A 22,257-nucleotide genomic window follows, 5' to 3' on the forward strand; every position below is an offset into this window, starting at 1 on the left:
ATGCGCCAAGCACTGTTTTAGGCACTGAGTCTCAACAAAGAAGAGAGAATAAACCCCTCCTCTCGTGGACTTAGGAGGGATACCGCCAGTAAACAAATAATCTAAACGAGTATCAGAGAGTGGAAAAGGCTATGAAGAAAGTCCAGCCAGGAAAGGGGAGAGGTGGGACTGAGGTGGAAAGGCGATTGCAGAGCCTTTCAGGCAGAGGTAACAGAAAGCTTCTCTGACAGGAAGACACTTGGGCAGAGACGTGGAGAAGTGAGGGGGCCAGCCCGGTGGCTGCCCAAGGTGGGCAGAAGGAACCCAGATTCCTGTCAGAAGGAAGAGCACACACGAGGGCTCTGCGGGTGGGGAGGGCTCCCATTCAAGGAGCAGAATGGAGGGGAGTGACAGAGAGAGTGGCGGAAAACCTCATGAGTGTGTGGGAAGGGAGGGGGTACCAGATCCTAGTAAAGAATGAAGGTCTTATTCTAAGTGATATGGAAAAGCATTAGACATTTTAAACAGAGGAGAAATGTGTTCTGACCAATACTGTTTAAAAGCCTGCTCTGGCTGCCACAAGGAGAAGAGACTCTAAGAAGCAAGGATAGACGCAGGGAGCCCACTGGAACGATCCAAATGAGAGACGTTGTTTCCTGAAACTAGGAAGGTGGTCATGGAGATAGGACGTGATCAGGTTCTGGATATTAAGAAGGCAAAGCCAACAGACTTTACTGAAGAGTTGGAAGTGGACTAAGAGAAAGAAGTCACAGGTGACTCCAAAGTATTTAGCCCAAGCGACTTTTTACCATGATCTTAACAGGATCATTTTTTTAAAAAGTCTCACACTCACACAAAGCTCAACTACTCTAAAATGGGTTATAAATACCATCAACAAGAAGCAATCCGTAGCTACATACCAAACAGAACACACACCTGGGTACATTCTCTAAATACTTAATGAGCATTTACACTGTGCCATGCACAATATTAGGTACTAGGGACCTCAATTATGCTTAATATATAACTGAGCACCTCAAAAAAGACTGGGAGGAAAAACACCAAAATATTAACAGGTGGGATAAGGGCTTTTTTTCTTCCTTGATGTTTTCAAATTTTCTACCGTAAACATATCTTGCGCTTTTAAATTTAAAGGGAGAAAAAAATCTTTCCAATGAAGGAAAAACTCCTATGGGACAAACTCATTAGTTATGTGAATGATCAGCAGACCTTCTAAGAAAATCTTTTAGGGGTTTCCCTGCGGTCCAGTGGCCCACCTGACAGTGCAGGGAACATGGGTTCAATCCCTGGTCCGGGGAGACCCCACACACCACGGAGCAACTAAGTCCGTGCGCCACACCCACTAAGGCCGCATGCCTAGAGCCTGTGCTCCACAAGAGACGCCACGGAAATGAGGAATCCACTCACTGCAATGAGAGAAGTGCCTGTATGCAGCAATGAAGACCCAACGCAGCCAAAATAAGTAAATAAAATAAATTTTAAAAACAAAACCTTTTACACTGAACAGGATTCTCAATTTTCTTTCCTGCCTTTACCCGTTGCCAGTGCTCAGGTAAGGTGTGTGTGGACAAAGGGGGAAAAGATGGCACTAAGTCAGAGTAAGATGGGTACAGCTTGCTATTCTTTAAATATATCTCACAAAACATGATGCGAAAGATCAAAGTATTTAACCAAATGCCAAGTACATACAAGACAACATGCTTACCATAATCTACCCACTGTCAATACACACATGACAGTCATTTATACATTTATCCAATCATTCAAGTATTTGTAGAGTGCCTTTAACCATCAAAGGCACTGAGTTAGACAAGGGGGGTTGGGAATGAATTAGATGAAGGCAGCCCTGCTGAGTTCACAATCTAGTTTATGTGGTGGGAAGAAGGACATTAAATTTCAAAATCAATTTTTCTTTCAATGATTGTGACATGTGCTAGAAAGACGAAAGACCTGATAGGGGATAACAGGAGACCTGGCCTAGTCAGCTGTCAGGGTAAGAGGCTTGAAAAAAAAAGGACATGTGAGTTAACATTTGAGGAGGAGGAATTAAAACAGGTGAAGGGGCAAGGAGTGGAAGCAACCCACGCAAAGAAAGCTGGCATATAAGAAGAATCTGTGGCAAGAAGGTAAAGCTAGCCATGAGAATTAAAAACCACGCCAGTGCGCCAGATACAGTAAAGGGAGGGAGGGTGATGAAGCCAGCCAGAGCTGGCTCACGCAGGGCCCAGTGGGCCACGCTAATAATGTTGTTTTCATGCTAAAAGCAATAAAAACCAGTGAGCACATTTAAACATGGAAAGATTTTAAGCCTGGGAGCAACAATCAGATTTACATTTTTAAAGATCACTCAGGCTACTGCACAGAGGATAAATGAGGGGAACGAGAGCAAAGCAAAAGCCCAGCCAGGGGCTGCCTGGGCCTGGTGGTTAGGACGCCTCGCGTGCACGGCGGGATGCAGGTCAGAACTACGACCCCGCGTGCCCTGGTGAGGCAGCCCCACCACAGAAAAGACCAGTCAGGAGGATGCACGTGCCTGGGTGAGATGAGTGAAGGCAGTGAAAACAAGAGTAGATGGACTCAAGACCTGTTTTGGAGATAAAACCATCAGAAATTCCTGACAGAGTAGGTGGAGGGAGGAAGAGAGGCAGAGAAGAAAGCATCACAGATAATGATGAAATAAGAACATTTCAAAGGACCAAAACATCAAAACCAAATCTACATAAAAAAGATGAAAATAAGAGATAGGAAAACATTCCATGCCAATATTAACAAAAATAAACTGATTTTCCAACCCTCAAAACAGAATTTTGGAAACAGAATTTCCAATCCTGAAAACAGAATATCACAGTGAGATGCTTAATGCACACCTATCAAAAACTGATAAATAAAGCAGTCATAAGAACTGTAAAGATATGGGCAATGTGAACAGCATTAAAACCTTTATCAAACACACATACAGAGAGATATGTTACCCTGAGCCTAACAAATAGAGGATATACATTGTTTTAAAAATACATGGAACAAACAAAAAAAATAATAAAAATACATGTAACATTTTAACTAGGTTACAAGGAAAAAAGATCATTACCTTTCAAGTAACTGACATTAAAAAGAAAAACATATTCTATGACGATATCACGAGAATAAGTTAATAACAAAACTAAACACCATGAACAGAAACTTTAAAATGCCTGTTTAGAAATTCAGGGTTAAAGTGGAAATAAAAATGGAAATAGCAAAATATTTAGATCTTAATGACAATGATGAGGAGGGCATGGCAACAACTCCAGGATTCTCGCCTGGAGAATTCCATGGACAGAGGAGCCTGGTGGGCTACTGTCCATGGGGTGGCAAAGAGTCGGACACCACTGAGCGACTAAGCACAATGACGACGATATTACCACACACACATAACATACGGGTGACAAAGTAATGCTGAGGAGGGAATTGTACAGTTTGAGCACATCATTAAAAAGCAAGAAAGGCTAACAGCCTATGTTTTCAAGCCAGAAATCGAGAGAAAGAACAAAGGAAACAAAGGAGGTAAAGACAGGTCTTATTAATAAAAAACAGAAAGCAAAGAAATACCTGATTCTGTGAAGCAAAATTTGACAAACTCTTACAAGGCTGTTCAAGAAAAAAGTAAAATATGAACGCGGGGTGCCGCTCCAGCTGGCGACTGCAGCCAGGGCTGCCGAAGAATGGCAGAAACACGGGCACCCCAGCAACTCCTGAGCAGGTCCCCACTCTGCAAAGCGGCCACAGTTCCACACGGGGATGGCCATATCCATGAGGGCTGATGGTGGTCTGGAAAGCTGAAGACAACAGGGCAGGAGGAGGAACTGGCAGAAGTCACTATCAAGGAGGCTCCAGAAAGGACAGTGACAAAGATGGAGCTTTGCTGGAGCGCAGGCCACACCGAGGAAAGCCACAATCTGTTTAACTGCCTTACCAAACAGATTCGTAAACAGATCTGTGCTCCCTGGGGAATACCCACTGGATTAACTTGTTGCAATAAATACTCTTTTCCTTTTGGCGGGTGGTGAGAAAAGACATAAACAATTTTAGAAACAAAAGATACAGTGAAGTATCTGTAGTCCACCTCATGGGAGTAAGAAAAGGAAAGGGAGCAGGACTGAGCCACAGGGAGACCCAGTTAAAGACCAGGAAGACTCGAAAGAACAAAGGTGAAGCAGAGTGGCCAGAGAGACGTGGTCCACAGAAGGAGAAAGAAAGTCATGGTTCAAAGTGTCACGCATGATAAGGAGGGCTCCAATGAAGAGAAGATGATCAACTATGTCCTGTGCCGCCGAGAGGTCAAGGAAGTTTTGGGCTGCGTGGCATCCAACGGTTTTGGCAGTGCGATGCTGAGTAACCTATATGCTGGAGAAATCAAAGAAGTGGAAGCCAAGGTCACAATGGGGCAGAAGAACAACTGTTTCTATCTAGATTAGTGATTCTGGAGCTAAAGCTGTTTCAGCTGATGACAAAACTCAAGAGTGTCACTTGGAAGCGAGTGCCAGAGGTGGACACGTAAGGCAAGAGATGGAGGCACCATGGTGCCTGATGGACCACGCAGTGGACAGAAAACCACCCAGGATGGCGGCCAGAACTGGAGTGGGAAGGGAGGCTGTGAAGGTGGGGAGGTGCCAAGGTGTTCAACGAGCAGACAGCAAGGCAGTCAGTTCATGGCCACGAGGAAGACAGAGAAAGGTGGCCTGAGTCCAAGGCAGAGACTCCAGAGGGACGCCAGGAGGGATGGCAACCGGACGGAGGCCTAATCCGGAGCCTGCTGTGCAACACAGTGGCAGGGACTTGACGGAGCCTTTCCAGCTCAACCTGTGCCGCGCCCTCTGAGATCTCTCGGATTGCAAACTGCAGCCACACCAAGGAAAGCCCCAAGAACAACCCCCATTATTTTTTTAATAACTGAGCTAATATTACCCTCAGTTTTGCTAGCTACCTGTACACCTACCTATTCCAAAATCCAGAAGGGGAAAAAAAAATGTAAGGAGTTGTGTAATTCCTAGAATTAAATGGGACGTATGAAAGGACTGGAAGACAGTGTGAGCACTTCTACAAGACACCAGGACAAGGAAGTGGTTGCTTCCGAACAAAACGCGCTCCAGGCAATCAAGACACCAGAAGACAACTGCCTCCTGGGTTAGCCTGCAAGAACTCTAACAGCACAAGATCCGAGACTGTGACTAATTTCTCAGAGCCTCTCAACCAATGCAAACGGGGTTGGCAGGCCTATCTCTGTGAGCTTTGGCAACAAACACGAACCAGGCCTGTCTTGTGACAGGGATTTTGAGAGATTACTGAGTTTACTCCAGTAAGGCCTTAGTGGAGGGCAATTTCAACCAACTCATTCATTTAAAATCGAACACAATGTGCCTACCATGTATAGGCTTCCAGAAAAACATCTACTTCTGCTTAATTGACGACGCTAAAGCCTTTGTGTGGATCACAACAAACCATGGAAAATTCCTAAAGAGACAGGACTACCAGACCACCTTATCTGCCTCCTGAGAAAGCTGTAGGCAGGACAAGAAGCAACAGTTAGAACCACACATGGAATAACTGATTGGTCCAAAATTGGGAAAGCAGTATGTCAAGGTTGTATATTGTCACCCTGCTTATTTAACTTATATGCAGAGTACATCATGAGAAATGCCAAGCTGGATAAAGCACAAGCTGGAATCAAGATTTCCAGGAGAAATACCTTAGATATGCAGATGACATCACCCTAATGGCAGAAAACAAAGAACTAAAGAGCCTCTTGATGAAGATGAAAAGAAGAGTGAAAAAGCTGGCTTAAAACCTGACATTTGGGACTTCCCTGGTGGTCCAGTGGCCAAAGCATTGGTCTAGTTCCCAATTCCCAGGGCCCAGGTTCAATCCCTGGTCAGGGAACTAGATCCCACATGCTACAACAAAAGACCCCACACAGCTAAATAAATAGCTATGTATTAAAAAAACAAAAACAAAAACCTGACATTCAAGAAACTAAGATCATGGCATCTGGTCCCATCACTTCATGGTAAATGGGGAAAAACTGGAAACAGTGAGAGACTTTATTTTCTTGGGCTCCAAAATCACTGTGGATGGTGACTGCAGCCACGAAATTAAAAGATTTTTAATCTCCTTAGAAGAAAAGCTCTGACAAACCTAGACAGCATATTAAAAAGCAGAGACATCACCTTGCCAACCAAGGTTCACACAGCCAAAGCTGTGGTTTCTCCAGTGGTCACGCACGGATGTGAGCTGCACCACAAAGAAGGCTGAGCACTGAAGAATCGATGCTTTCAATGTGGTGCTGCAGAAGGCTCTGAGAGTCTGGACTACAAGGAGGTCAAACCAGTCAATCCTAAAGGAAATCAACCCTGAATATTCATCGGAAGGACTGATGCTAAAGCTGAAGCTCTAATACTTTGGCCAGCTGATGCAAAGAGCAGACTCACTGAAAAAGATCCTGATGCTAGGAAAGACTGAAGGCAGGAGAAGGGGACAACAGAGCATGAGATGGCTGGATGGCATCGCGACTCCATGGACATGAGTTTGAGCAAACTCTAGGAGATACTGAAGCACAGGGAAGCCTGGCGTGCCGCAGTCCATGGGGTCACAAAGAGTGAAACACAAGTGAGTGACTGAACAACAATTACAGGCACTGCAATGGATATAATATGAAGAAGATGATTTCTGCCCTCACGATTAACTGTTCAGGGGAGGAGACAAAGATTCATACAAAATCTCCAACACTGTGAAAAGGTGGGAGGACACTCATAGCAGTCAAACAGCAGGAGCAAGGGAAACAGAGGTTTCTAGAGCAGGCAGAAGTACTGCACAGCCCAAGCCCTGCTCAGCATGCAACGACAGTGTGCTGTATTCCCTGCTTTACTGATTCATCTCACTGTGAGCTCTTCTCCAGAGGAAAGAGCTGTGTCTACTACATCTGGGTCACCTGACTTCAGTGTAGCCTGCATCTCTTGGTTGCCCACCCTGTATCTATCAATAGACCTATTCTCCTGTCTGGAATCTACTCACATGGCAGCTCCAGGGCAATCAGGATATCATATAATCCAATCCCCTTAAGAAAGCCGTGAGTTAATCAGGACTCTGAGTTGATATTTTCTTGGCCTCAAGAATGAGCTGGTAACCCAGTATGGTACAAGAAGTCAAAGGAAGTTTGCTGAGGGCTTCTATGAAACAATCCTCCTTATTCTGAGAAAGTGTTAATTAAAATTGTTTATTCTCATCCTGGACATTGGCTCTCATTGTGGGCCATGCAGTACAGAAATCTGAAGCCTAGAACCCCGATCACTATTCTGCCCCCGAAGCCAGGACGACACACAGTAGACAGCAAAATACACAGATGATCATCAAGACAGAGCTGGCGTCCCAACCAGTCCATGTCTGACGTCCACCTCGCCTCTGGGAGTTTCAGTATCATAAGCCAATACACCCCCCTTTAAAGTTTAAACTTGAGTTGGGCTTCCTGCTACCTGCAAAACAAAACATACCTAACATTATAATATATTCAAGGTATGCTAAATCCTAAAACTACTGGTAAATCATTATCTATATCAGTTTCTTGTACAACACACTCTAATGTTCATCTCTTGCTTCCAGCATAGACTTTGTTAAACCTAAATTTTAAAATGTAAAACTTTTTCCCTCTTATTTAAACCTTGGAGAATAGCATCTGGTTAACACCTAAATAATAAAACTGTGGCTCAAAATTATAAAAAATCATAAAAGTTTACAAATTTATAAAGTTAACTGCAAAAATACGAAAATTCTTTATGGCAAAAACAAATACAAACACACCCTTAGCAAAGCTACAAGATAGATGATAAACTGAGACAGAAAAGAAATGTTAATTCATTATCACAGACAAAGGACACACCTCCTAATGTATAAATAACTCCCCTTTTAGAAAAATCAAGATGTCCAAAACCCGAAAGAAAAATGGGTAAGGGATATGAAACAGTTCATAGAAGAGGAAATCTGTTTCACCCTAAATATATAGAAAGATGCTCAACCTCACTTGTTACAAGGAGAAAACAAACATACTAATTTCGCACCTATCATATCAAACGCAGAAGTCCGGGGACACAATGCTGTGAGTCTGTGGTGCAGTACAATCAGCGCATGCCCTCCCTACAGAGGCTTGAAGACATCTATTAAAAACATGTACATATTTACCCTCTGACTCAAAAGTAACTCTTCTGGAAATACATACTACAAATATACCTGCCTCGATGCAAAATAATACACATGCAAAGTTATTCACTGCAGCCTTATTTGTAATTTAAAACACATTAACAGTTAAGAGTCACCTGGTTAAATAAATTAGGGTACATCCACAGCATGGAGTATAAAGCAATGACAAGAAAGAGTGAAGCTCTCGATTCACTAATATGGAAAGATCTCCAGTATATATCGTTAAGAAAAAAAAAAAAAAAAGATGCAAAATACCATACACAGTAAGCTCCCTCAATTCCTTCAGATCTCTGCTCAAATGTCATCTTATTCTTATAACAGAAAGATGAGTCAGAAATGAATAAAGTGATTATAGGGAGAGGAAGGGAATGGAGTAAGGGGTCAGAAAGAATTGGAAGCTAGAGGTCTCTGAACATAACCATGTTTTGTAGTCTTGATATTAGAGCCAGCAAATGTTTACATAATTAAAATATAAAAATAAATGTATTTCTGACAACTTTATAAAGGTATAACTGACATACAAAGAACTGCACATGTTAAACATTTACAATTTGATGAGCTTGGGTAGCCTTCTCCAGGGGATCTCCCAACCCAGGGATCGAACCCAGGTCTCCTGCACTGCAGGCAGATTCTTTACCAGCTGAGCCACAAGGGAAGCCCAAGAATATTCTCCAGTGGATTTTCCTGACCCAGGAATTGAACTGGGGTTTCCTGCATGTACACATGCAAGAACCCATAATACCATGACCACAATCAAGGTAACAGACATACCTAACACATCTCAACATTTCCTTATGTCACTTAATTTTTGTTTTTTGTGGTAAGAACACTTAATATGAGATCTACTCTCTTAAATTCTGACGTACACAATATGTATTGCTAACTACAGACACTATACTGTACACCAGATCTCTAGAATTTATTCATCCAGCATAACTGAAACTTAACTACTAACTGTGTGTATGCTCAGCCATGTCCAACTCTTTGCAACCCCATTTGAACTGCAGCCTGCCATGCTCCTCCGTCCATGGAATTTTCCAGGCAAGAATACTGGAATGGGTTGCCATTTCTTACTCCAGGGGAGCTTCCTGACACAGGGATCAAACCCGAGTCTCCTGCATCAGCAGGCGAATTCTTTACCACTGCACCACCTCGGAAGCCCAACTGAAACTTAAACGAAATTAAAATTTAAAACAATCTCTGAAGTACTAAAAGTGGATTATAATAATCATTGCACAACTTAGTAAGTTTACTTAAAAAAACAAATCTCAGTGAATTGGACACTTACAATAGAGGGCAGGAAAACAGAATAATTTGACTGGATTAAGTGTGAAGAGACAGTGGAAAAACTGGAGGAAGCTGTAGTGACCACACCTCTCCAATTTTAGTGAGCACATGCATCACCAGGTGGTTTAGTTGCTCAGTCGTGTCCGACTCTTGTGACCCCACAGACTGTAGCCCGCCAGGCTCCTCTGTCCACCGGGATCCTCCAGGCAAGAACACTGGAGTGGGTTGCCATGCCCTCCTTCCAAAGGATCTTCCCAACCCAGGGACTGAACTCAGGTCTCCCACATGGCAGGCAGATTCTTTACCATCTGAGCTTCCAGAGAAGCCCAAGAAGTAGCTGAGAAACGGGGCTGAGATCTCGTCAAGAAAATCAGAGATACCAAGGGAATGTTTCAAGCAAAGATGGGCTCAATAAAGGGCAGAAATGGCATGGAGCTAACAGAAACAGAAGATATTAAGAAGAGGTGGCAAGAATACACAGAACTATACAAAAATGATCTTCATGACCTAGATAACCATGATGCTGTGATTACTCACCTAGAGCCAGACATCTTGGAGTGTGATGTGAAGTGGACCTTAGGAAGCATCACTGCGAACAAAACTAGTGGGGTGATGGAATTCCAGCTGGGCTATTTCAAATCCTAAAAGACGATGCTGTGAAAGTACTGCACTGAGTATGTCAGGAAATTTGGAAAACTCAGCAGTGGCCATAGAACTGGAAAAGGTCAGTTTTCACTCCAATCCCAAAGAAGGCAATGCCAAAGACTGTTCAAACTATCATACAATTGTATTCATCTCACATGCTAGCTCAAAATTCTCCAAGCTAGGCTTCAATAGTACCTGAACTGAGAATGTCCAGATATTCAAGCTGGATTTAGAAAAGGCAGAGGAACCAGAGATCAAATTGCCAACATCCACTGAATCACAGAAGAAGCAAGAGTCACAGAAAAACATTTGCTTCATTGACTATGCTAAAGCCTTTGACAGTATGGATCACAACAAACTGTGGAAAATCCTTAAAAGCAATGGGAATATCAGACCACCTTATCTCTGCCTCCTGAGAAACCTGTAGGCAGGTCAAGAAGCAACAGTTAGAACCGGACATGGAACAAAACTGGTTCAAAATTGAAGAAGGAGTGCATCAAGGCTGCATATTGTCAACTTGCTTATTTAACTTCTATGAAGAGTACATCATGCAAAATGCTGGGCTGGATGAAGCACAAACTAGAATCAAGATTGCCGGAAGAAATACCAATAACCTCAGATATGATGACACCACCCTTATGGCAGAGATTGAAGAGGAACTAAAGAGCCTCTTGATGAAGATGAAAGAGGAGAGTGAAAAAGCTGGCTCAAAACTCGACATTCAAAAAACTAAAATCATGACACCCAGTCCCATCACTTCATGGCAAATAGATGGGGAAACAATGGCAACAGTGACAGATTTTATTTTCCTGGGCTCCAAAATTACTGCAGCCATGAAATTAAAAGACGCCTGCTCCTTGGAAGAAAAGCTATGACAAACCTAGACAGTGTATTAAAAGCAGACACATTACTTTGTCGACAAAGGTCAGCAGAGTCCAAGTCATGGTTTTTCCAATAGTCATGTACAGATGTGAGAGCTGGACCATAAAGAAAGCTGAGCGCTGAAGAATTGATGCTTTTTAACTGTGGTGTTGGAGAAGACTCTTGAGAGTCCCTTGGACTGCTAGGAGATCAACCCAGTCAATCCTAAACTAAATCAAGGCTGAATATTCACCAGAAGGACTGATGCTGAAGCTGAAGCTCCAATACTTTGGCCACCTGATGTGAAGAACTGAGTCACTGGGAAAGACCATGATGCTGGAAAAGACTGAAGGCGGGAGGAGAAGGGGACGACAGAGGATGAGGTGGTTGGATGCCACCACTGACTCAATGCACGTGAGTCTGAGCAAACTCTGGGAGATACTGAAGGACAGGGAAGCCTGGCGTGCTGCTGTCCATGGGGTCACAAAGAGTTGGACAGGACTGAGCGACTGAACAACAAGCTGCCCCAGACAAAGAACCTGTAGGGAGCGGGTGGGGCCAGAAAGGGTTCTCCCTTCCTTTCTGAAGATGGCAGGAACAACAACATGACTGCTGTAGAACTGGATTCACTCAGGGCTAGAACAGAGTGTGTGGGCAAAGGGAGTTAAAACTATTAGTCACAGCATTTAAGACAGGAGTGTGCTGGAGAGAGCAGCAGGGTGGCAGGAGTTAGAATCACTGAGAACTGAAGGCAAGTGGGGAGAGTCCAATGAGGCCTGGCATGACACGATCTCATGGCTTGAGTCCTGGAAGAGGATAACACTCCAGGAACTGTAAGAAGGACTAACTAAAACAGGAATAATACGTTCCTGCAGAAGCAGTATCAAAAGAATGAAAATACAGTTAAAAAAAAAAAAACTTTCAAAAAATCATACTGAAAGTTCTGGAAGCTAGGATATATCCAACATTTAAACCATCACTCACTAAGGAAGATAATCCCATCCTCCCAAGACTTGCACAAGCTTCAACCCTCAGGAGCCGCTCACCGCTCACCTCAGGAGCCATCAACTGCCACATTCTCAGGCGCTGGGCTCCCAAGCCCCTGATCAGAATCCTCTCCATCTTCAGCCCACCCACCCATCAGAATTCAGCCCAAATGCAACCTGTTAAAACCTAAATTCCCACTGCATTTGAGACAAGTAAACATTACACTGTAACCATCTACTCCAGGAACCAAAAGCAACACAGTCCGTCTTGCAGAGCAGCTCTTGTGCCTCCCCCTCTACTTAGGGCAGAAGGGCGCAGAACCACGAGGAGGACCACGAAAGCAGCACACAACACCGCCAACTCAGACTTCCAGACGCTCAGCTGCTGAGTGAAACACCGCCCTCCACAGGCGCCAGAGACCTCTTCACGGAGCAAAAAGGTGCCCTGACAGAAGCAGCCAGTTACCCTCCTCACAGTTAATCACACACACAACACTCTCTGCAGAAGGTAAGCCAAGATTCTCTCATGAGGAGCTTAAACTTTCTGTACTCATAAACTTTCTGATTCCTCATAATAATGTTTTAATACAGAAGAGTATAAAGGAGGTACTTCCCTGGCGGTCCAGTGGTTAAGGATCTGCCTGTGACACAGGGGACATGGGTTCGATCCCTGATCTGGGGACTAAGATCCCATATGCCCCATGGCAACTAAGCCTGTGAGCCACAACTACCACATCCACGAGCTCTAGACCCCATGCTCCACAACAAGAGACGCCGCTGCAATGAGAAGCTCACACAACCACAACTAGAGCGAAGTCCACGTGCAGCAACAAAGAGCCAAAAAAAAAAGATTACAAGGGAGACTGATTATATTAAAATGGTAATCAAAATGGTTATATTAAGCAAATTTAGTATTTTTTAAAGTTTATTTCACACTGAATAACGGGGTTCTAGTAGCAGATCCACTAACTACTGTAATTTCAAAGTAGTGATGAGTATAAATGATATTTGATATGCCTGCAACAACCATAATGTGATATGCAAACACCTGTGATTTTCACTGGTGATAAAGTCACAGGTCTGTTACTATGTGATTTGTTGCCTATGTTCATAGTTGAAGAACACATTAAAACTCAGAAGTTCAGTTAAAAATAAAGATGTAAAATATTTCTTCCCATCTAGGTTGACATACCTCCTAAATTTTAATCAGATTAAGAAGCCTCAGGAAATTCCCTGGCAACCCAGTGGTTAGGACTCGGTGTTCTAAGTGCCAAGGGCCTGGGGTTCAACCCCTGGCCAAGGAACTAAGACACTGCAAGCCTCACACTGCAGCCATAAAAAAAAAAAAAAAGCCCCAGTAAGTGAATATTGTCTAAAATAGCAGATACCATACACCGCACCACTATTTGTTCATCAATCTTAACACCTGATTACAGTCACATTAGGCCAGGGACCATGTCTTATTTGTCTTTGGGCTTACAGGTCCAATACATGTTAGATGAAGGAACAAGCCATTTATCATTCTACTGGACTGTGAGCTCCCTGACCACAGAGATTCAGTCTCAACAACAATGTAGAGCAGGCACTGGAATCTTGAAAGAGTAAGTGTGTGAATATCTTGTCTCCTTGGTTGGATGATAATCCTCCTGGGCTAAGGGATCAACTTGCACTTCTTTGATTTCCCACAGTCCAGTATACTGCTTCTCACATAAAACCACTCAAAAAAATTTTTTTTGACAGCATCATGTGGCATGTGGAATCTTAGTTTTCCAAGCAGGGATCAAACCCACATCCTCTGCAGTGCAAACTCGGAGTCTTAACCGCTGGACCCACCAAGAAAGCCCCTAAAACCACTCAAACATTTACTAAATGAAACATTAAGACAAGACAGAGCCTCTGAAACAAAAATTAAAGTAGATAATGAGCAACTGGACCAGTTTTGTTGTAGCAAGAACACACATACACACACACAACCCACGCTACCCCACCCCACCCCACCCCCCTGCAATGGCGAGCCTGGCTGTGAACCAACCGACGGAAAAACAGCTTAATGTCACAGGGATAAACTACCATGCGGTTACTTGAAAGTATGTTAAAAATATTCCCATTCTTAATTTAAAAATACAAAAACCTTAAAAATTCCTTCCTCATGAATGGTTCTTGCTTCTTTCTCATAAAAATCTACAGTTTCAAGTACATTCTCCTTCTGCTACAAAACAAGATAAAATGTAGCACAAGACTTCCCTGGTGGCACAGTGGCTAAGAGCCTGCCTGCCAATGCCGAGTACACTGGCTGGATCCCTGATCCCGGCAGATTCCACATGCCGAGCAGCAACTAACCCCATGCACCACAGTGACAGCCTGTGCTCTACATCGAGGGAAGCCGCTGCAACCAGAGGCCTGAGCACTGCACCAAAGAACAGCCCCTGCTCACGGCAGGAACGAAAACCCCCGCAAAAGCGGCAAAGACCCAGCACAGCCAAAAAACCTAAAATAAAAAAATAAAAAAAACTAACAACATTGTAAAGCAACTATACTACATAAAAAACAGAATAAAACAATATAATTTCTTTAATGTAGCAAGGCTGATTTGACTTGTTTTTAGTATTAATACAATCTACCCTACTGTTTAAAATTCCATACTACAAAATAGAACTAACATTACTCAGTTTACAAATTACCAATTGGCAGAGAAGCAGTGAAGTTGGTAAAAATGATGAAAGGTAAGACTAGGGGCAGGACAAGCTGGGAAGCTGCGACTGACATGTACACACTACCAGACAGAACACAGCCAACTCACAAGGACCTTTTACACGGCACAGGGGACTCCGCTCAGTACTCCGTAACGGCCTATCCGGGGAAAGAATCTAAGAGTGGACACACATGTAACACATCCACTTTGCTGAATACCTGAAACAAAGTACTGTAAATCAACTACAGTCCAATGAAAATTTTAAACTGATAATAATAAATACATGGAAAGGGTTAGAAAAGGTAAGAGTAACTGCCAACTAAGGCTCAATAAGCATTTCTGAAATGAGAAATACAAGGCTATACATTTTGGAATTTACACATTTCAGGACAAATCACCTATTTGAAATCCAACCCAGAATTCTTCCACTAGGCAGAGAAACACTTCTCCACTTCACCTTTACCCCTTAATTCCATCTGATTCGTGTACTGCTTATGCCATGTGCCGAGCACACACTTTCTACTTTTATTACAATTATCAAGACAAAAATACAAGCTCCGTACAGATAGGAGGTATCTTAATTTACCTTCATGTCACCCACAAGAGATAGTAGTAACTTGTACATAGCAATTCAGCATAAAACGCTTGATGAAAAAGGATTATTTTTTTCAAAACAAGACATATCTTGTACTCATTATGAAAAACAGATGCCAAATGTTCAGAGGATAACCTGTCATTGATATTCTCAGTTTTAAATGCCCTGAAAATTAAAATTGAGAATGTCTACCAAATAAAAGTTATTTCTATTTTTGATGTCTATTCCTAAATAACAAATAGGACCACATTTCGTATTTCTGCACAAACTAACCTAGCTGAGATATAAATTAAAATGGTCTCTAAGACAATACCAGACTATGAAAATCTTTACATTTTAAAAATAAGGTTCTTTAGGCCTATAGCCAAACTAATCAGCAACAAAATCCACTACGTTTTGATTCTTGCTCAAGTTTTCTACCATAGTAGAATAAACACTTAAAGTTACTAGATGATTAACTCAATGATAATACATATAGGTGACAAGTTTCTTCAGGGCACAGACTTTGTCTATACTCAGCACTGACTCAACAGACATGAGTTTGAACAAACTCTTGGAGAGAGTGAAGGACAGAGAAGCCTGGCGTGCTGCAGTTCATGGGGTCGCAGAGCTGGATGTGACTTAGTGACTGAACAACAACAGAAACGTATCTAGCACCACCTATCTGGGAGGTACGCCCCACAAATATTTGCTGAAAGATGTGACACTCATCCCAGCTCCTGGCTCTCACTGACACGCTCTGGGAGCGTCTCACCACGGCTCACATCCACCCATGGAGCCTCTCCAAGTATCAGCACCATCGTCCTCTTCAAGGCCAAGGGGACCAGGGTATCAGGCAAGTTTCTCAAGCCTGCTTTAGGCGATAAACATGCTTCCCCCTCAGTACAGATGATTCTCTAGTCAAAAAAATTAATCTTTATAGGAATACTTCAGAAGTCATAAAGTGGCCCTTAATGGGGAAAAAAAAGATTTCCATCCAATTCCACACGTGCCCTACTAAACTAAGTACAAAGTTTCTCAAAGTGAATTTGATATAAAAAAATTCCAAACTTCTAAGCCTCTTCTAAATAATACATGGGGAGCAGAGCAGTGTGAAAAGGCAAATGGGGAGAAGGGTGTGAACATGACCTTCTTTTAGAGCAATCTAGTATCTAAGACTAGTCTGTGGATAAAAAGCTTTAAAAGGCACGTAGTTCACCCTCCCACATGAAGCATGAATCCCCCAGTCACCAACAGGTGGTCCTGCAGTCTTTGACAAAGAGACTTTGGTATCTCCTATACAGAACACTCACTGTCTCTCAAGTCAACCCATAACTGTCCTGGATAACTCCATCCCAAAAAACATTTTGGCTATTATTATTAACTGACCTTCTGACCCCAGCTTCATCTCAGCATGGTGTACCCAAGCTTCTTCTAGCAATAAAGACCTAGAATCACTATATGTTCAACCGCTTTCACAACACACCCCACTCTTCCCAATTCCCATTCAAAAAATAGGCAATGAATCCAAGTCAGGAGACACCTCCCCAGTACAAAGATAAATTTTCATTTTAAAATCACTGAGCACAGAATCATACAATCTTAAGAACTGAAAAGGCCTTGTATGTGTTTTAGTTGCTTAGTCCGCCTCTTTGCGACCCCATGGACTGCAGCCTGCCAGGTTTCTCTGTCCATAGAATTCTCCAGGCAAGAATATTGGAGTGGGTTGCCACTTCTTTCTCCAGGGGATCTTCCCAAACCAAGGATCGAACCCTGGCCTCCTGAATTGCAGGCAGATTCTTAACCGAAAAGGCCTTGGACACCATCTAATTCTACTTTTCATCTCTTGTAGGAATTGTTTCAGTCTCTGGACAGTACATCTATGGCCCAGAATCTTAAGATGGCAGGCAAAATGTAAAGGCTCTTTGCTCTGAATGTGAAGTAATTCTGAGTGTAGCTTTAAAAACTCGTTTGATTCAATTTAAAAAGGAGGAGGACTTCCCTGGTGGCCCGGGACCCCCGGTCTGCGAAGATCCCACATGCTGTGAGCCTCCGAGCCGCAGCTACTGCAGCCCGAGAACCTAGAGCCTGCGCTCTGCAAAAAGGGGAGGAGGGGGCGTCAGAGCACCGCCAAGGGGCCCCGGAGCCCCGCTCAGAGCAGCTGCAGAAAGTCCGCGCGCAGCAGCCAAGAGCCATGGCACCATACAACCGTACACAGACAGGTGTCTCACAGGGGGCCAGGAAGGCATAAATCGGGGTAAACAAGGTCCTCCACCGAGAACTGCTCAACAGCCTGTAATAAACCATAATGGAAAAGGATACGGAAAAGTATATAGACATCTGAATCACTCTGCTGTATACCAGAAACTAATACAACACTGCAAATCAATTATGCTTCAATAAAATATTTTTTAAAAATTTGAAAAGTTGTTTGACAGCACATAGGTCTGGTAGGTAACATGGTTTGATAGAAGCAGATCAAAAGTAACCTGCACCATTTGGCTGCTTTCCACCACTTCACTGTCTCTTGCTACATAATTTCCCAGTTATAAAGAGATAAATTTGTTACCAACTAACAATAATTTAAGACATCTTTTGAGGGGACTTCCTTGGTGACCCAGTGGCTAAGACTCTGTGGCTCTCAACGCAGGGGGCCGAGATGTGATCAGGGAACTAGATCCCACGTGCTGCAACTGAGAGAGCTGACAGGTTGTGACTAAAGATCCCACACGCCACAGTGAAGACGGAAAACCTGGTCTGCTGCAACTAAAACCGGTGCAGCCAAACAATAAATAAAAATAAATATGAAAAAATACTTTCAGTTTTTAATAAAATAAAACATCTTTTGGGAATCCCTTGGCAGTCCAGTGGTTAGGACTCGGCTCTTTCATTGCCGGGAACCTGAGTTCAATCCCTAATCAGGGAACTAAGAAATTGTAAGCTGTGTAGTTCAGCAAAAAAAAGTTTTTTTAATTAAAAAAAATAAAATAAAAATGTCTTTTAAAAGATATGAGCTACTAAAGATAACTGGTAATTTTGGGCCTAAAACTGAATGTATCTTCCAGCACCTAAAGATCGTTCTTTAAACTAATGCATGTGGCTGCATCAGATCTTAGCTGCCGAACGCAGGATCTTTTGTTGCTGTGCACGGGCTTCTCTCCAGTTGTGGCATGAGGGCTAAGTTGCTCCAGTTTACATGGGATCTTAGCTCCTGGACCAGGGATTGAACCCAGGGCCCCTGCATTGCCAGGCATATTCTTAACCACTTGACTATTAGGGAAGTCCCTAAAGATCTTTTTAAAGTAGGACATAGATGGACATGAACGCTTTACCCAGTCATTCACTCAACAAATTTAACTGCAGGGGTCTACTCCATGTAGGAAAACAGAGAAAACAGAAAAGACATCCAATTCTAAGGGAGCTTTGTTTCTAGAAGAGATAGAGAATTACAAATTGAGAAAAGTTCTACAAAGGCAAAGTACAGGATGCTATAAAAACGTATAATGGGGAAAACTGATCTAAACTGGGAAATCAAAGAAGGATATGCTGAGAAGTGATGCTTAAGCAGGAATCTGAGTGGCGGCATTCACATTTATGCTAAAACAGATCTCCATAAAATCAGAGTTGGTACAATAAGCCCAGTACCTTGGCATCTTTATCCTAAAACCTCTTTTTTTAAAAAAAGGAAACCAAAGTATGCCATAAAGAAAGCTAGCAGCTGAAAGTTCTTGGGTAGAAGGGTAGGGTCTCATCATCTTTGGGTATCCCACATTACCTTGCCGAGTAGAATTATCCTCATAGCAGTCACTTAAATCTTCACTGAAACAATGAGTTTACCCTCAGTATTAAATCAGTGTCCATATTATTTTTAATTCAGCAAAATAAATTTACAAAACTAGATGTTTTCACACAAGAAACCTTACTCGGAACTTTGATTCTGAAAAGAAATGATGCTTTTATCTACCTCACAGGATTGTAAGATTCAATAAGCTTACACAGTGCAAAATGCTGGGGTAAATTCTGAAGAGCCTGAAGTATATGGTTATCTGTGCAACCAAAAAGCTAGATCAGTCTCTTCTCACTAAGACAGCTGTTTAGATTCAGTTGTGCTTCTTTGTCATGAATTTTTTACCTCGAGAAAAAAACTGATTCATAGTTTGCACATCCTCTGTAGCCCTGGCTTTCTCCAAAGGGGTGCGACTCCATAAACTGAAGGTCCCTTTCAGCTCCAGCAACTGACCTGTGTCTTCCCAGGGCCAAGACTACACTCCTCACCTTAGGTCTCTGACTATCTCCTCATCCACTCTAATTCCCCAGGACTCCACACCTGCTTCCAGAACTGACAGGACAGAGTTCACCATTTAAGGTTTTTAAAAGACCTAGTTTTGCAGCAGCGTGCATGGGCCTAGGGAATATTACACTTAGTGACATAAGTCAGAAAAAGACAAATACTGTATGCCATCTCACATTACATGTGGAATCTAAAAACTCATACAGATGAACATCTATGTAAAACGTAAACAGACTCACAGAGAAAACAAGCCAGCAGTCACCAAAGGGAAGAGGGAAGGCAGAGGGGCGAGTCACGGGGACAGGAGGGGCAGAGACGATGCGCGGCGCCAACAAGGACCAAGGGCGTGCTGCGAGGCACCGGGGACACGGCCGTCCGCGGGCGCTTCTAACGCAACGCGATCTGTGAAACGCCGGTCACCATGCCTTACACCTGGAACTGATATTATACTATGAGCCAACTATACTTTAATCACATGAAGGACCGACTGTCAGATTTAAGTTGAATGTATTCATCAAATTTAAATCTTCTAAATGACATAAATGATCTTATTGTTGTAAAACTTTATATGCCCCAAAGGAAAAAATTTTTAAAGAGTTAAAACAACAAAATGTCAAAAACCGATTTATAACTCCTAATCCCAAAAAGTAAAATTTGAAGTTTTTAAATTAAGGTTTAATTCACCTTTAATTAAGGTTTTTTAATTAAGGAAAAGTATCTGCTATGTTTTAAAATCAGAAAACAGAGTCATAAAAACAATCAGTTATGCTCAGAAATAACAGAAAATAAATGCAAACTCATTCATGGACATGATTTTTTTTTTTAAATTACAGTGGCTAGAAAAGAGCTTAAATGTCCAACATATAATGCAAATGTATCCACAAGATATTACCACATGAAAATGAAATTTTACAGAAAAGTTAATGTGCTCAAGTAAATTACACAGCTGAAGGCTCATTTACATGTCTAAGATTTGTCTTGTTTAAAATTATTTTTTGAAAAAAATAAATAAAATCATTTTTTGGTGTAGTTTTGAAAAGATCTTGTAGTTTATCCTTCATTGAGTAGGACTAAAAGTAGGCACCGTTATGATACTTCCAGGCAAGAGACCTATTTTTATGATGCAAACCAGAGCTATCAGGTACAGATACAGTTTGCCACTAAAATGCTTCAGAAATAGCATATTTTAGAAGAAAAAAACATTTTTAAAGGTAATGTCTACACTAGTAACAATATATTTGGCTTTTAGGCACTTTAAAATTTTTTTGTAAATCAATTTAATAACTTAAAATTCTAAACTATTTTCAGAGAAAAAGCTGACCCTTTCAGTCACTGCATCAATGTCAAGATAAACGCTCCTGTTTCACAGATGCTCTTAACGCTTGTTTGAACTGTATTTCACATCTACTGAATGTTTCGGGCCTTTAAAGTTCATTGTAGTCACAATGCTAAAAATCACAACAGCTGTACTACAATACTCTCTTTTAAAGAGCTGCAGATAGAAGTTAAGAAACTCGTCAAAGGTCACCCAATAAGTCAGTGACAAAGTTGAGGGTATGACTAAAAACTTCAACTCCCAGACTACTAACTACTTCAGACTTCCAATTCTGTGAGAACAAAGTCAAGAGATTTACCTGCAGTAATTTATAACAGGATACCTCAAACACAGTAGTATACTTAGCACAGACACTAACAGAAAGGCTCACCTAGAACAAATGAGACAACTTGCTCTATCTAGATACCACTGCCACATTCCTAGATCTTGTAACCAAGCAAACCCCACTGCTTCTGGATACAGTATATCCTGGGAAACGTTCACCCTTCAATACATACAATTTATTTTCACACTAACTGACCATTGATAAATTAATCTGTTAACACCTTTTCCCACGCCCAGGTGCTGGCGGGGGCGGGGGTGGGGTGGGGTGGGGCTGGTGAGGGCATTAATTTCCTCGTTTTTCCAAGAGTCAACTCCCAGACGGCGTATCTCAAAAGTAAGCAGTCCTCAATGAGAACACAGTTACGTAGCCAACGAAAGAAAAGTTCTAATAAGTTCCTTCTTTCAAAGAGATACTTTAAGAGGATGATTACATGCTTGCCAGAATTACTGTTAAAATCGCCCGCCCAGAATAATGGTTCTTGTGAGGCAGCTTTTAAGGTATATCCCTCCCTTGCTGGGCACATACAGTCTGACTTGTTGGACGAGGATGGATCTGGGCACGCTCCTACAGCATCCCTAGGAAGCAGCTCAGTTCACTGAAAACATCTCCTCCACTCCCAAGTGTGGTCCTCATTCCGTTCCATACTGTAAGGGACAAGATGACCCCTCCCTTAACAATCTCTCAGAAGGAAGGTTCCCTCCGCGGAGACAAGTTGACAGCCGGCCTCCCTCGGATGATTTTTTTTTGGAAACGGCCAAGTGTTAACAGCAGAAGAGGCTCCTAGTGAGCGGCGGTGCGGCAGCAGGTGAAGTGGCCCTTGGTGCCAAGCCGGTCCATTTCTGACCGAGTCCTCCGCCTCCCAGCCGGGTTCCGCCTTACAAATCTGCCCCCAGCCGCCCCTGGTCTCTCACCCAGAGCCGGACTCGCAACCCGCCCTGGGAGGCGAGGCGGCCCAAGCCGCGACCAGACGGCCACCCCACCTCTTCCGGGGACTCGCAGGCCCGGCTCCCCGGCCGTGTCAGAACCTGACAAAC

The 22,257-nt window shown here is 42.7% G+C and overlaps 1 protein-coding gene across 15 annotated transcripts in view; it reads right to left on the minus strand.

Moving 5' to 3' along the window:
- WDR20 (WD repeat domain 20) overlaps nt 1-22,257 on the minus strand; it is a 65,217-nt gene that overhangs the window by 42,169 nt on the left and 791 nt on the right. The gene's annotated exons all lie outside the window — the stretch shown is intronic.

The sequence above is a fragment of the Odocoileus virginianus genome, chromosome 16 (assembly GCF_023699985.2).
Source record: "Odocoileus virginianus isolate 20LAN1187 ecotype Illinois chromosome 16, Ovbor_1.2, whole genome shotgun sequence".
Taxonomy (NCBI): Eukaryota; Metazoa; Chordata; class Mammalia; order Artiodactyla; family Cervidae; genus Odocoileus; species Odocoileus virginianus.